We start from the raw sequence: 13,945 nt of genomic DNA on the forward strand, positions 1-13,945 counted from the left end.
TTGTTTCTATGTAGGAATGCTATGCCTCCTGGTCTTAGTAGAGTATCCTTATATAGCAGATGTCCTGTGGGACCAAGTGGTGTAGTATCTATTGTCATCAGAGATGCATGCTCCAGGTGTGTCCCTTGTGTTTGTTGTGTGTTTCTTCCTGTTGTAATTGAGACTTGATTGCAGTTTACACATAAATGGGGGGGATTGAGCCTCAGGCTGATTTGTTGTGAGGACTGGCTATGACTACAGTGGAAGAGCTGATGTTCAGACACAGACCCTACAGAGTAGGGTTGCTTTAGTGGGACTCTGGTGCCTGCCCTGTCTGCCCTTTGGGTGTGTCATCCTTGGAGGAGGTTGCGTGATGGTTCACCCCAATCTGAAGCTGGCCAATGGACCTGCTAGCCCCAGTGCTTCCTGAAAGGAGATCCACTGCAGGCCAAGTTCAGCCACAGTGACCTGCCCAGGGCCACCTAGAATGAGCCACAAAGGAATCCACAGATGGCCACCACCTGCATTGGGCTTGGAGGTGTGTTGAGAGACCAAGCTACAAACCATGGTTGTCTGTTCCTAGTGCCAGGTTTAGTGCTACTCAGCAAGAGGTATAGGACACACTGAAGCCATATACTGCTTTGGGTTTTGTGAACTTTTGAGGATTTTTAGGAATGTCCACAGAATGCCAAAAATGCCACTGGAAGTGGCTTGTCTATGCCTGAAAGTTGATGGGGCATGGTCTCGGGGAATCACTAGGGCAGGGCAGACGAAAGGTGATAACCAGTTTGATGAACGGTACTCTAGACAGCTTTTCTCCCATATTTCGATTAACTGGATGTTCAAAATTTCAAGAGAAATTTACAGGCAAACACTAAGTTTGTATTTTTAAAACATATTCCTGGGAAGCTCATTTAAATAAAATTGTCCACTACCACCATTACATTATTAAATAAAACACACTTTCAGAATATAAAGTTGAATAAATAAGATTATATGAAAAATTTGCTGCACCTTTTGTACCCAGCATGAGATATACAAATCTAGTTGACCTAATAACTATTAAACCAATATTAATTTAGTTATTTATGGATACAACTATTGTTCCTCATATTTTATGTTGTAGAATTTGTAGTTTTAAAAAGCATTCTAACAACAACGCCCACCCTTGGCTCCAGGATCTAGCCCTAGGAACCTGGGTTTTTATTCCAGATTCTGAATCAGAGAAAAGCCATGGAAGGGGAAAGATTAAGAAACTTGAAGGGACACCTAGCTAAATTTCAAAAGCTTGATGCATCATCTCTTCCAGAACCTATTAAATTCCCAGCAGGTGTTTCTCAAAAGGGTGACTTTGGAGCACACAATCAACAAGGATTTGGGCCAGTGCAAAACGCTTCGCTCATCAAACCACAATCAGCTCTCACCATATTGTCCCAGTGATGAACGCGGGTCTCTTAAATTCCAGAAAATGAAGTTGGCCGAGAGGACCGAGATTCAGAAATATTCTAATTTCCCAGGACCTCCGGGAATGTCTACTGTTTCCACAGTAAATTCACAAAATCTCTGCTTTTAGATGTGGTTCAGTCAAACGCTGAGATGACCAATAAGAAGAAAGTAGTAGTGACCAGTAGCTTCAGAGACAAGCTCTGGAATTCGGAGAAGGTTTCATCTCAGAAGAGCGAGATGTCATCAGCCCTTCTCCTTACCTTCCATCTGAAAGAGTAGAAAAACATGGGGCTCTCTCTAAAGGAGCCCAGGAAAAAGCTGGAAATGAAAGGAGTCCACGAGCCTTGACTTCCGGAAGAATGGCGGCGTGAGGTGAGCCTCTGTAAAGCTCCCCTGGAATTTACAACGAATCGAACAACAAAAACTCCACAAAGGACTCCCTGCACAGCACACAGGCAACACGAAGAGGCCCACTACCGACTGAAATCACCTGCAGGTGGGAGATTCGCGCAAGTGGAGGGAGGAGGAAAGGGAGAAGTGCGCAGAGACGGAGACGCGCGGGCGCAGGACGCAGACCTAGCTCAGTGCGCCGAGCTCGCTGCTTCCCGGAACTACCGCAGCTGCGGGAGAGGGAAGAACTCGGACTGCTAGGGCTCCGCCAGGGCTCCACAGGACTGAGGGGACAGCATATAACACGGCTGAACCCAACGCTCACGGCAGAGACCTCGGAGAAAAGACTGAGGAAAAAAGGCTGAAACGGTGATTTAAGCCCGTACTGCGGAGCAGAAACGGATGCGTCAGGCACTGAGACTAGCTGCCCCCTCCCTCCCCTCCCAGAGCTCGCCCTGCCCCTTCCTGCCCGGTGATAGAAGCGAAACAGTAGGAGTCTCAGATCAAAACAACAGAAAATTTGCTGTTTTGAGAACTGTGGACTGCAAACACAATTTCGCAGCCCAACTAGTTCCAGCAAAGGGAGAGCTGTGGAAGCAGGACCCTGTGGTGGTGGTCGCCGCCATTGCTCTGGGCCACCTCTCACAACTCACCCCGCCTCTGACCCCACCTATCTGGGCGGATCCCTGCAGGAGTAAACAGAACTGCTGAAACCTGGGCTCTGAATCAGGAGCTGGAAGAGCTTTGGAACATCAAAAGCTCTCCGCATACCCACCGGGACACTCGCCCTGTGACCTAGGCAGACTATTAACAGAGGAGAAGCCTGTCTCCCAGGGAATCCCCCATTGTGTGAGAAGTTGGAATAGTGCAGAGAAAACATAGCACTACTGTGTGGGAGAAGAAAATAAGTTGCAGTTGGAGAAATAATAAAACATTCTACCAACAAGTACTGGCAAACAAAAGAAAGACCGCTTTCTATCAACCTGTTGCAGAAGTCACTCCTGTAGATGTCTAGGAAGAGAAATAGTAAACCAGTAATCGCCATGAATAACCAAGGCAACAAGATAGCTCAGAAAGAAAGTGAAAAATCTCCAGAGAAGGCACTTAAAGATACAGAAATATGTGACTTAAATGACAGAGAATTCAAGATTGCAGTTCTGAAAAAACTCAACGAGATACAAGAAAACACAGATAGGCAGTTAAAGGAACTCAGAAACTCAATCAAAGAACAGCATGAGCATTTTACGAAAGAGATTGAAATCCTAAAAAAAGAACCAAATAGAATTTCTGGAGATTAAGAACTCAATAGAAGAAATTAAGAATGAAATAGCCAGCTTAGGTAGTCGAGTTGACCAGATGGAGGAAAGAATCAGTGACATAGAAGGTAGAAACCTGGAAATGACACAGATGGAAGAAGAAAGAGACTTGAGACTTAAAAGAAATGAAAGAACTCTACACGAACTTTCTGACTACATCAGAAAGGTCAATATAAGAATAATGGGCATACCAGAAGGAGAAGAAAGAGAGAAGGAAACAGAGAATATGTTCAAACAAATTGTCGATGAGAACTTCCCAAATTTGTGGACAGAACTGGACCCTCGAATCCAAGAAGCAAATAGAACACCTAGTTACCTCAATCCAAACAGGCCTTCTCCAAGGCACATTGTATTGAAGCTGTCTAAAATCAACGACAAAGAAAGAATCCTCAAGGCAGCCAGGGAAAAGAAGACGGTAACATACAAAGGAAAGCCCATTAGATTATCATCAGATTTTTCAGCAGAAACTCTACAAGCCTGGATGGAGTGGAACCAAATATTCAAACTATTGAAAGAGAGAAATCATGAGCCAAGAATAATATATCCAGCAAAGATATCCTTTAGATATGAAGGAGGAATAAAGACCTTTCCTAGTGAGTCACAACAAAAGAAAGACAAGAGGGAGATCTTGAAAAGAACACTAGAATAGCTTCTACAACTTGGCACCAGTGGGACTGTGGCATGTCATCTTTTCTGAACATTAATTTCTTACACTGTGATACGGCAATAACAATCCTCTTCCTGCCAAATTCATTAAGCTCTCTAACTAGATCCCTAGAAAAGCTAAAGTAAGTTGACAAATACTAAAAGAGTTGACCATAATGTTCACATAGCTAGCATGAATATAAACTGGTATGATCTTTCTGAAAGAATAATTTGGCAATATGTATCTAAAATGCCCAGACCCTCTCCTTAACTCAGTAATTTCACTTCAAACAACTAGCTCTAGTAAAAAAATAAAGGAACCATAAAGAAAAAAGAAATGCACAGAAATGTCTATCTCAGGGTTATTTATAAAAATGAGATGTTTAAAACCACCCAAATGTCCAATAATTTATTAAGTATGTTATAGTATAGTCCTCAACATAACCATTGAAACATATGCTAAATATATACTAAAGAGTTTCCAGTGACATAGAGAAGTGCTTGCACTCTGACAACTAAAAAATAGCAGAATGCAAAATTGTTTATATAGTATGATCTCAATTCAGTTTCAAAAAGGAGTTGGAAGATGTTTAGAAGGAAAATCAGATGCCTTCGAGAGGTCAGATTGTGCTTATTTTATCTCTTTGCCACTTCTGCTTCCAATTTTTTAAACACTCAGAATATGTTGCTTTATAATCAATATAGAAAAGAAACATTTAAACAGGCAAAAAATAAATAAAATGAATTTCTACTATGCTCTTTCTAAATATGCTCTTATATTTATTGCAGTTGGTTTTTGACTAACCTCTATTTCCTCTATTTGATTAGTTTGACAGCATTTTGCTATGCTATTCTTTTCATTTAAACTTATTCATCTCTTTATTATATTCAGTCTATTTAGCATTGAACTTTAATTTTGTCCTCATTGACTAGTTTTTTCTATTTTTAAATTACACCAGTATTTCTATTAAAGTTTACTAGAACTCTTATATACAGTTTCATCCATTTTTATCTTTCTTAAGTTAGAAAAAAAATTTTTATGAAATAAAATTCTGCCACATCACCCATTCAGAAAATTCCATGATCACATAAATCAATGATCTGATCAAAAGTACTTGTACTTGTTACACTTGTTTTGGAGTTTGTTTCCTTCCAACAGATTAAATTTATATTTTGCAGTATATAAGGTTGCTTTTAGTGGAAACCCTGTTTGTTTTCAAAGAGATAAATTTATAAATCACTCAGAGATATATATGGTTGCAGTAATCAAATTTATAAGTTAACGTGTGTGTGTGTGTGTGTGCATGTGTGTGTGTGTGTGCGTGCGTGCGCACGTTTTAAGTTATCAGTTGACTTTGCATTTGGGATTGGTATGATTATGTGAAAGTCATGTTTAACCAAATGCTGAGAAAAATGATTTAAAAATGTGTATGTATATTTTGTTTTTATTTCTTTTCCTCAGTTTGCTATTGACTTATAAACATAGACTAGTACTGGGATGTACCACCCAGTACTAGTATTAAAACTGCCCCTTTCAGCAAAGATGTTGATGTTGTCTTCTCCTATCAGTGTACATATCGCTAGAGAGAAAAGTAACTTGGGCACATCACAGCTTTTTCTTCTTTGCTATGAGTGGTTGTGTTTGTGTGTGCACACGCGCACACACACACATGCCTGCATGTGCACGGTGGTGTGGCAGGAGAGTGGACTAGAAAAAAAATAGGAAAGTACCAGAAGTCATTAATCTGATTATAGAAGTCCTTCTTAAACTCACTTCCTGCCATTCTGCTGTTATTGGTTGAATCCAAAGAAATTTCAGACTAGGCCAAAATTAAGTCAATTCGACTACCATTCTTTTCAGGCTGGCACATTCTAACAGGACACTGCTTTAATGTATTTTACCTTCTCCATCCTAATCTTCTCATTACCCCCCTCCTCCCACAGGAAAAACAAAACAAAACAAATATTCATCAACAAATGAGCATATGTACATAAAATACTGTACCATTAGTACATCAGTGCCTTATCTCAAGGTGGTCTTCACACTATTAGAAGCAAACTAACCACAGTTTTCGGCTCAAAGGAGCCTATGGTCAAAAATTATCCACATTCTGAAGACCAGCTCTTTCCAGAGATAATCCTTCTCCATCCAGACCTGGTAATCATCTTTCATGTCCACAGAAATTTTTGATTAAGAGATGGATGTGATACAGGAGAAAGAGATACTCTTTGCGCTCTTTATTATGCTCCTGTGGGCATAGACTCATCTAGTGAGTCTCCTGCGGAAATATTCTTACACGTATATTATCTCATGTAATCCTCACAGCAATCATGTGAGGGAGGGAGACAAACTGAGGAAACTGAAATGCTAACAGGTTGTCTTTTGCCAAAGGCTACACACTAAAAAGGAGCAGATTCTTGATATAAATTCTGTGTGTTCTGACTTTAAAGCTGACATTCCCTCCTTCATGTCTGATAGCCCCTAAAGCAGATCTCCGCACAGCTGGCGATGTGAGTAGAGTACAATGAACTATTAAATTCTGTTACTCTGCTCTCTAAGAATTTCTTGGTCTGATTATACAACTTCAGTTCTTGTTAAAAACAAAACAAAACAAAACAAAAACAAATGAGTAAGTTTTGTGCCCATTAGAATAAGAAATAGTACATATATTTTTTTTTAACTTAAAACATTTCTATATATTCTCCAGTGGCTTACCCCTGAAAGCTTCAAATTCCCCAAGTCCTAATGCATGCGTCATGTTAGGCATTTCCTCCTCGGGCTTCAAGATGCGAATATTTATGGAACACGTAGAGCATGAAAACTGGTGTCACCTATTAAAGTTTTCTACATAATTGGAAAGACAAGCAGTATGGCAGCACTGGATACATGAAAGTGATAGAGGAGAATTAAGGAGGATATCTACAAAGAGGCTTCTCTGTTTCACAATTCCTCCTAATTTTGAACTTGCTCATAAATCAAGTGATTGTACAAGGTAGAAACATAAATAGCACGTAAAAGCACACTGATGACAGTTCCATACAGGTTTTCAAGGAAAACAGTGTTGTTTTAGGAGCTCTGTTTGACATTTGAGATTAACGTCAAGTACAACCATGTCTTTCCATAGCAATATTTTGGTACCCTACCAAGTGACAGGATTTTGATTGGGACAGTGACAACTGACTCAGTGTAGTGTATGTCATACTTTGACTTATATGCACAATCTCTGCTTTTATGATGCCACCTGCAGAGAAATAAATCAACATAAAGTTGACTGAGCTTTTCCTATGTTCATCTGCTTAACTGTGTTTGATGTAATTGACTAAACAGTAAAAGAGGATTAGGGAAAAGAGGCATCAGTATTGTCAAGTGGGTGTTACCTGACCCACAACTTCCAAAGAATGGTCAGATACAGACGGGCAGAGGAAAGAAGACGCCATCAAAGGAAAGCATAGACAGATAGTACAGAAAGAGTGTGACAGCATGACATCTCTGTCTGTGTTGGGAGGGGGTTGCATGTGATAGAAGCAAAAAAAAAAAAAGAAAGGAGTCCACACTCTTCCTTCCCAGAAGCACTTGATAGTCCAAAGAAAATCAGGTGAGGCCTCTGAAGATCCCACTGTTTTACTTCTTCAACATGGAAGAGCCTAGAACACGCTAGTGCTAAGAGGAGCCCAGCAGCAAGTACCTACCAGCCTATCTACAAAAGTGAGCTCACCAGCCAGACTCCAGCAAAACTGCTGGATGTCAAGCATCACCAACTTCCCAAAAAGAAGCCATTGCCTTCCATGGGTCCTCCTGGGTACCTGGGTCCTCCTACCAAAAAACCACCAGACTCCCCAGCTGTGAACCTCCAGGCCGTCCAGAGACAGATCGCTGTTTCTCAGACCTATAGGGAAGGTGAAGAAATGCACAGGACCCTGCACACAGCCAGCCAACCAGCCAGCGGAGTCGCAGCTCCAGTGACTGTATTTCCCAGTCACCTCCCTCTCCGCATCAGATCTCAGCAGCTATGGAAGAAGGTCACCTGCCTCCAGAGAGTGCTGAATTTGAAAAACCACATACACACGAGGCAAAATTTTCATATCTGAGACACTCTGGCAACTCCATTAACCTGTGCACTGCAAAAGAAATTGTTGATTCAACTTAGATGGTTGGAATTGAAGAACTCCAAAAGCCTTGGGAGAGCTTTCTCCATCAAGAACTTAGCCCTCAACATGAAGATGAAGATAATGAAATGAAGGAAAAAGAGCTATGTGAATGAGACCCTCAAAAAAAACAGAAAAGGATCTACATTCAAACCATCTTCTCAAGGTAGGTGCCTACAAAATTACACCTGGAAATATCCAAATGATGAAAGTGCATGAAGGTAAGCGGAGCAAGCTGTCTGGGAAGCAGGGCACTGTATTGATGTCGGCCAGAAAAAGGCCTGCTCTAAGGACCCAAAGCTGGCCAGGCACTTCCATGGCCAATGTGAGTATGTGGAGGCCTTGGAGGTGATCAAAGAAAAACCACGTGTACGGGCCTTCAGCCAAGTTCCAATCCCAGAGGAGATGTATAATGATGTTGCGTACCCTAGGAGAGAGGAATCAAAGTCAGACGTCTCTAACTCATTTGTCTCCAGTAATGAAGAAAATAGTGAAGAAATGGATGAAGATGTCTATACAACAAAGAACAAGTATCCAAAGAGAGATTTAGATGTAAAAGAAGCACTTAAAAGACTGCAGAGGGGCCAGCCTGGTGGCTCAGAAGGTTGGAGCTCCGTGCTCCTAACGGCAAGGGCTGCCAGTTCGTTTCCCACATGGGCCAGAAGCCTCTCAACCACAAGCTCTGGAACTGGGAGAAGGTTTCATCTCAGAAGAACGAGATGTCATCAGCCTTTCTCCTTACCTGCCATCTGGAAGAGTAGAAAAAACATGGGGCTTTCTCTAAAGGACTCCTTGACTCCCACAAGGGATGGTGGACTGCGCCCCCTGCAACTAACAACGGCAACTGGACCTGGAGCTGAACTGCGCCCTCCACAACTAAGACTGAAAGGACAACAACTTGACTTGGAAAAAGTCTTGGAGGTACACACTGTTCCCCTATAAAGTCCTGTTCCCCTTCCCCAATAAAATATTTTAAAAAAATAAATGAATAAATAAATATAGTGCTCAATAGCTACATGTGGCTAGTGGCTACTGTATTAAAAAAAAAAAGACAGCAGAGATTCTTCAAGAAAGAAAAGGATAGATTTAAGATGAAGAAAAACGAAGTCTAAAACAACTGTTTTAAGGTTGTTTTCCATTTCGCTAACTGATTTAAAACTTAGGTCTCAAGAAGTTATTATCCATGATGATGTGAACATAAATGAAAAAGAATAAAAAACATCTCCTAGTGAGTCACAACAAAAGAAAGACAAGAGGGAGATCTTGAAAAGAACACTAGAATAGCTTCTACAACTTGGCACCAGTGGGACTGTGGCATGTCATCTTTTCTGAACATTAATTTCCTACACTGTGATACGGCAATAACAATCCTCTTCCTGCCAAATTCATTAAGCTCTCTAACTAGATCCCTAGAAAAGCTAAAGTAAGTTGACAAATACTAAAAGAGTTGACCATAATGTTCACATAGCTAGCATGAATATAAACTGGTATGATCTTTCTGAAAGAATAATTTGGCAATATGTATCTAAAATGCCCAGACCCTCTCCTTAACTCAGTAATTTCACTTCAAGCAACTAGCTCTAGTAAAAAAATAAAGGAACCATAAAGAAAAAAGAAATGCACAGAAATGTCTATCTCAGGGCTATTTATAAAAATGAGATGTTTAAAACCACCCAAATGTCCAATAATTTGTTAAGGGTGTTATAGTATAGTCCTCAACATAACCAATGAAACATATGCTAAATATATACTAAAGAGTTTCCAGTGACAGGGAAGTGCTTGCACTCTGACAACTAAAAAATAGCAGAATGCAAAATTGTTTATATAGTATGATCTCAATTCAGTTTCAAAAAGGAGTTGGAAGATGTTTAGAAGGAAAATCAGATGCCTTTGAGAGGTCAGATTGTGCTTATTTTATCTCTTTGCCACTTTTGATTACAACTTTTTAAACACTCAGAATATATTGCTTTATAATCAGTATAGAAAATAGGCAAAAAATAAATAAAATGAATTTCTACTATGCTTTTTCTAAATATGCTCTTATATTTATTGCAGTTGTTTTTTGACTAACCTCTATTTCCTCTATTTGATTAGTTTGACAGCATTTTGCTATGCTATTCTTTTCATTTAAACTTATTCATCTCTTTGTTATATTCAGTCTATTTAGCATTGAACTTTAATTTTGTCCTCATTGACTATTTTTTTTCTATTTTTAAATTACACCAGTATTTCTATTAAAGTTTACTAGAACTCTTATATACAGTTTCATCCATTTTTATCTTTCTTAAATTAGAAAAAAAATTCTTATGAAATAAAATTCTGCCACATCACCCATTTAGAAAATTCCATGATCACATAAATCAATGATCTGATCAAAAGCACTTGTACTTGTTACAATTGTTTTGGAGTTTGTTTCCTTCCAACAGATTAAATTTATATTTTGCAGTATATAAGGTTGCTTTTAGTGGAAACCCTGTTTATTTTCAAAGAGATAAATTTATAAATCACTCAGAGATATATATGGTTGCAGTAATCAAATTTATAAGTTAACGTGTGTGTGTGTGTGTGTGCATGTGTGTGTGTGTGTTGACTTTGCATTTGGGATTGGTATGATTATGTGAAAGTCATGTTTAACCAAATGCTGAGAAAAATGATTTAAAAATGTGTATGTATATTTTGTTTTTATTTCTTTCCCTCATTTTGCTATTGATTTATAAACATAGACTAGTACTGGGATGTACCACCTAGTACTAGTATTAAAACTGCCCCTTTCAGCAAAGATGTTGATGTTGTCTTCTCCTATCAGTGTACATATCGCTAGAGAGAAAAGTAACTTGGGCACATCACAGCTTTTTCTTCTTTGCTATGAGTGGTTGTGTTTGTGTGTGCACACGCGCACACACACACATGCCTGCATGTGCACGGTGGTGTGGCAGGAGAGTGGACTAGAAAAAAATAGGAAAATACCAGAAGTCATTAATCTGATTATAGAAGTCCTTCTTAAACTCACTTCCTGCTATTCTGCTGTTATTGGTTGAATCCAAAGAAATTTCAGACTAGGCCAAAATTCAGTCAATTCACTACCATTCTTTTCAGGCTGGCACATTCTAACAGGACACTGCTTTAATGTGTTTTACCTTCTCCATCCTAATCTTCTCCATTGCCCCCCTCCTCCCACCGGAAAAACAAAACAAAACAAATATTCATCAACCAGTGCGCACATGTACATAAAATACTGTACCATTAGCACATCAGTGCCTTATCTCAAGGTGGTCTTCACACTATTAGAAGCAAACTAACCACAGTTTTTGGCTCAAAGGAGCTTATGGTAAAAAATTATCCACATTCTGAAGACCAGCTCTTTCCAGAGATAATCCTTCTCCATCCAGACCTGGTAATCATCTTTCATGTCCACAGAAATTTTTGATTAAGAGATGGATGTGATACAGGAGAAAGCGATACTCTTTGTGCTCTTTATTATGCTCCTGTGGGCATAGACTCATCTAGTGAGTCTCCTGCGGAAATATTCTTACACGTATATTATCTCATGTAATCCTCACAGCAATCATGTGAGGGAGGGAGACAAACTGAGGAAACTGAAATGCTAACAGGTTGTCTTTTGCCAAAGGCTACACACTAAAAAGGAGCAGATTCTTGATATAAATTCTGTGTGTTCTGACTTTAAAGCTGACATTCCCTCCTTCATGTCTGATAGCCCCTAAAGCAGATCTCCGCACAGCTAGCGATGTGAGTCGAGTACAATGAACTATTAAATTCTGTTACTCTGCTCTCTAAGAATTTCTTGGTCTGATTATACAACTTCAGTTCTTGTTAAAAACAAAACAAAACAAAACAAAAACGAATGAGTAAGTTTTGTGTCCATTAGAATAAGAAATAGTACATATAATTTTTTTAACTTAAAACATTTCTATATATTCTCCAGTGGCTTACCCCTGAACGCTTCAAATTCCCCAAGTCCTAATGCATGCGTCATGTTAGGCATTTCCTCCTCGGGCTTCAAGATGCGAATATTTATGGAACACGTAGAGCATGAAAACTGGTGTCACCTATTAAAGTTTTCTACATAATTGGAAAGACAAGCAGTATGGCAGCACTGGATACATGAAAGTGAGAGACAGAGGAGAATTAAGGAGGATACCTACAAAGAGGCTTCTCTGTTTCACGATTCCTCCTAATTTTGAACTTGCTCATAAATCAAGTGATTGTACAAGGTAGAAACATAAATAGCACGTAAAAGCACACTGATGACAGTTCCATACAGGTTTTCAAGGAAAACAGTGTTGTTTTAGGAGCTCTGTTTGACATTTGAGATTAACGTCAAGTACAACCATGTCTTTCCATAGCAATATTTTGGTACCCTACCAAGTAACAGGATTTTGATTGGGACAGTGACAACTGATTCAGTGTAGTGTATGTCATACTTTGACTTATATGCACAATCTCCGCTTTTATGATGCCACCTGCAGAGAAATAAATCAACATAAAGTTGACTGAGCTTTTCCTATGTTCATCTGCTTAACTGTGTTTGATGTAATTGACTAAACAGTAAAAGAGGATTAGGGAAAAGAGGCATCAGTATTGTCAAGTGGGTGTTACCTGACCCACAACTTCCAAAGAATGGTCAGGATACAGACGGGCAGAGGAAAGAAGACGCCATCAAAGGAAAGCATAGACAGATATTACAGAAAGAGTGTGACAGCATGACATTTCTGTCTGTGTTGGGAGGGGGTTGCATGTGGTAGAAAAAAAAAAGAAAGAGGGGTATTTTGTACAGTTAAAAGGTTAGTCTCATTGAAGTAGGTAGTTCATGTTGTTAACTAATAAGAGATAATATTAGAACTGTAGACTTCACTGAAGTTATTGAAAACCTAATTTGGGTTTATTTTGATATCACACTTGACATCTCAACACAGTAACACTTGTAGCACCCTGAGGAAAACTGTCTTTAAGCAAACACTCTGTATAGGCTGTGACTTTCATGCTTATAACTCCTCTGTATATCAGAATATGAACCTTATAGAAAGTCAGTGTCCAGGCAGACCAAGACACTTTGTATATACCAACATTTTGAGGTGTTTTAGGGAGGATTATATGAAGGACTCTGTCCTTAATTTTTATAGGGTAATAGACTATGCCATCCCAAAATATGCCACTTTAGCATAGGTATTATTTTGAGCTGAAGGCAGTTAAGAAGAATTACATATGAAAAAGTTCTCCATCCTTTCCTATTTGTCCAAGAACAAGATGTAAATTTACAAAGGTGTCCTTCCTCCCCTCTCTACCAGGAAGGACAAAAGTTAATCACTGAAAACAACTTTAGACACTAACCATTTGATGACAACACAAGAGGAATCTACATAACAAGACTTTTTATTAACTAGCTTCTATCTACTATTAGTTCTCACATGTTGCCTTTCCACAATTTGTCACCCCTAGAGACAAAGTCATTTCCACTTTTCTAAAAATGTATTATTCCTTGTTAAGCTGATGTATAAGCCTAAATTCTGACCAAATCTTTGAGTTACTCATCTCCAAGTAGTCACAAGTGCCACATGCATGACGTACATTTTAATTAACTTTTGATTTTTTTCTCTGATTAATCTGTTTTTGGCCAGTCAAATTCAAAGGTCCTTAGCTGAAGAACCTGATTGGGTAGTGGAAGAAACTTTTTCTTACCCTACATTACTTAATTACAAAATTCTGTGCATTTCTCTATAAATCTTTATGGCTATATAATTCCATTATATACTTAGATATAACATTCACTATGAGAACCTTGAGTCCCAACTATGCAATGCCGAGCAAATCTTCCATGCCCCTAGCCTTGCCATATGATGTAGGTTTAAATATGGATAGTAGCAACAAACCTAGTGAACAATTGTGCCTGGAGAGAAATGGGAATGACAGATAGAGTGACAAATAGAAGAAACAACCAATTAATCAGTCAGCATTGATACATGGTGCTCCTGTTAGAGTCCATGCATGCCACACATCATGGGAAG

At 39.2% G+C, this 13,945-nt stretch overlaps 1 pseudogene; it reads left to right on the plus strand.

Annotated features, from left to right (window-relative positions):
• Nucleotides 1-230: 230 nt before the first annotated feature.
• Nucleotides 231-9,137, plus strand: LOC109449543 (FYN-binding protein 2; annotated as a pseudogene).
• The last annotated feature ends 4,808 nt before the right edge of the window (nt 9,138-13,945 follow it).

The sequence above is a fragment of the Rhinolophus sinicus genome, linkage group LG01, assembly GCF_036562045.2.
Source record: "Rhinolophus sinicus isolate RSC01 linkage group LG01, ASM3656204v1, whole genome shotgun sequence".
In the NCBI taxonomy this organism is placed as follows: Eukaryota; Metazoa; Chordata; class Mammalia; order Chiroptera; family Rhinolophidae; genus Rhinolophus; species Rhinolophus sinicus.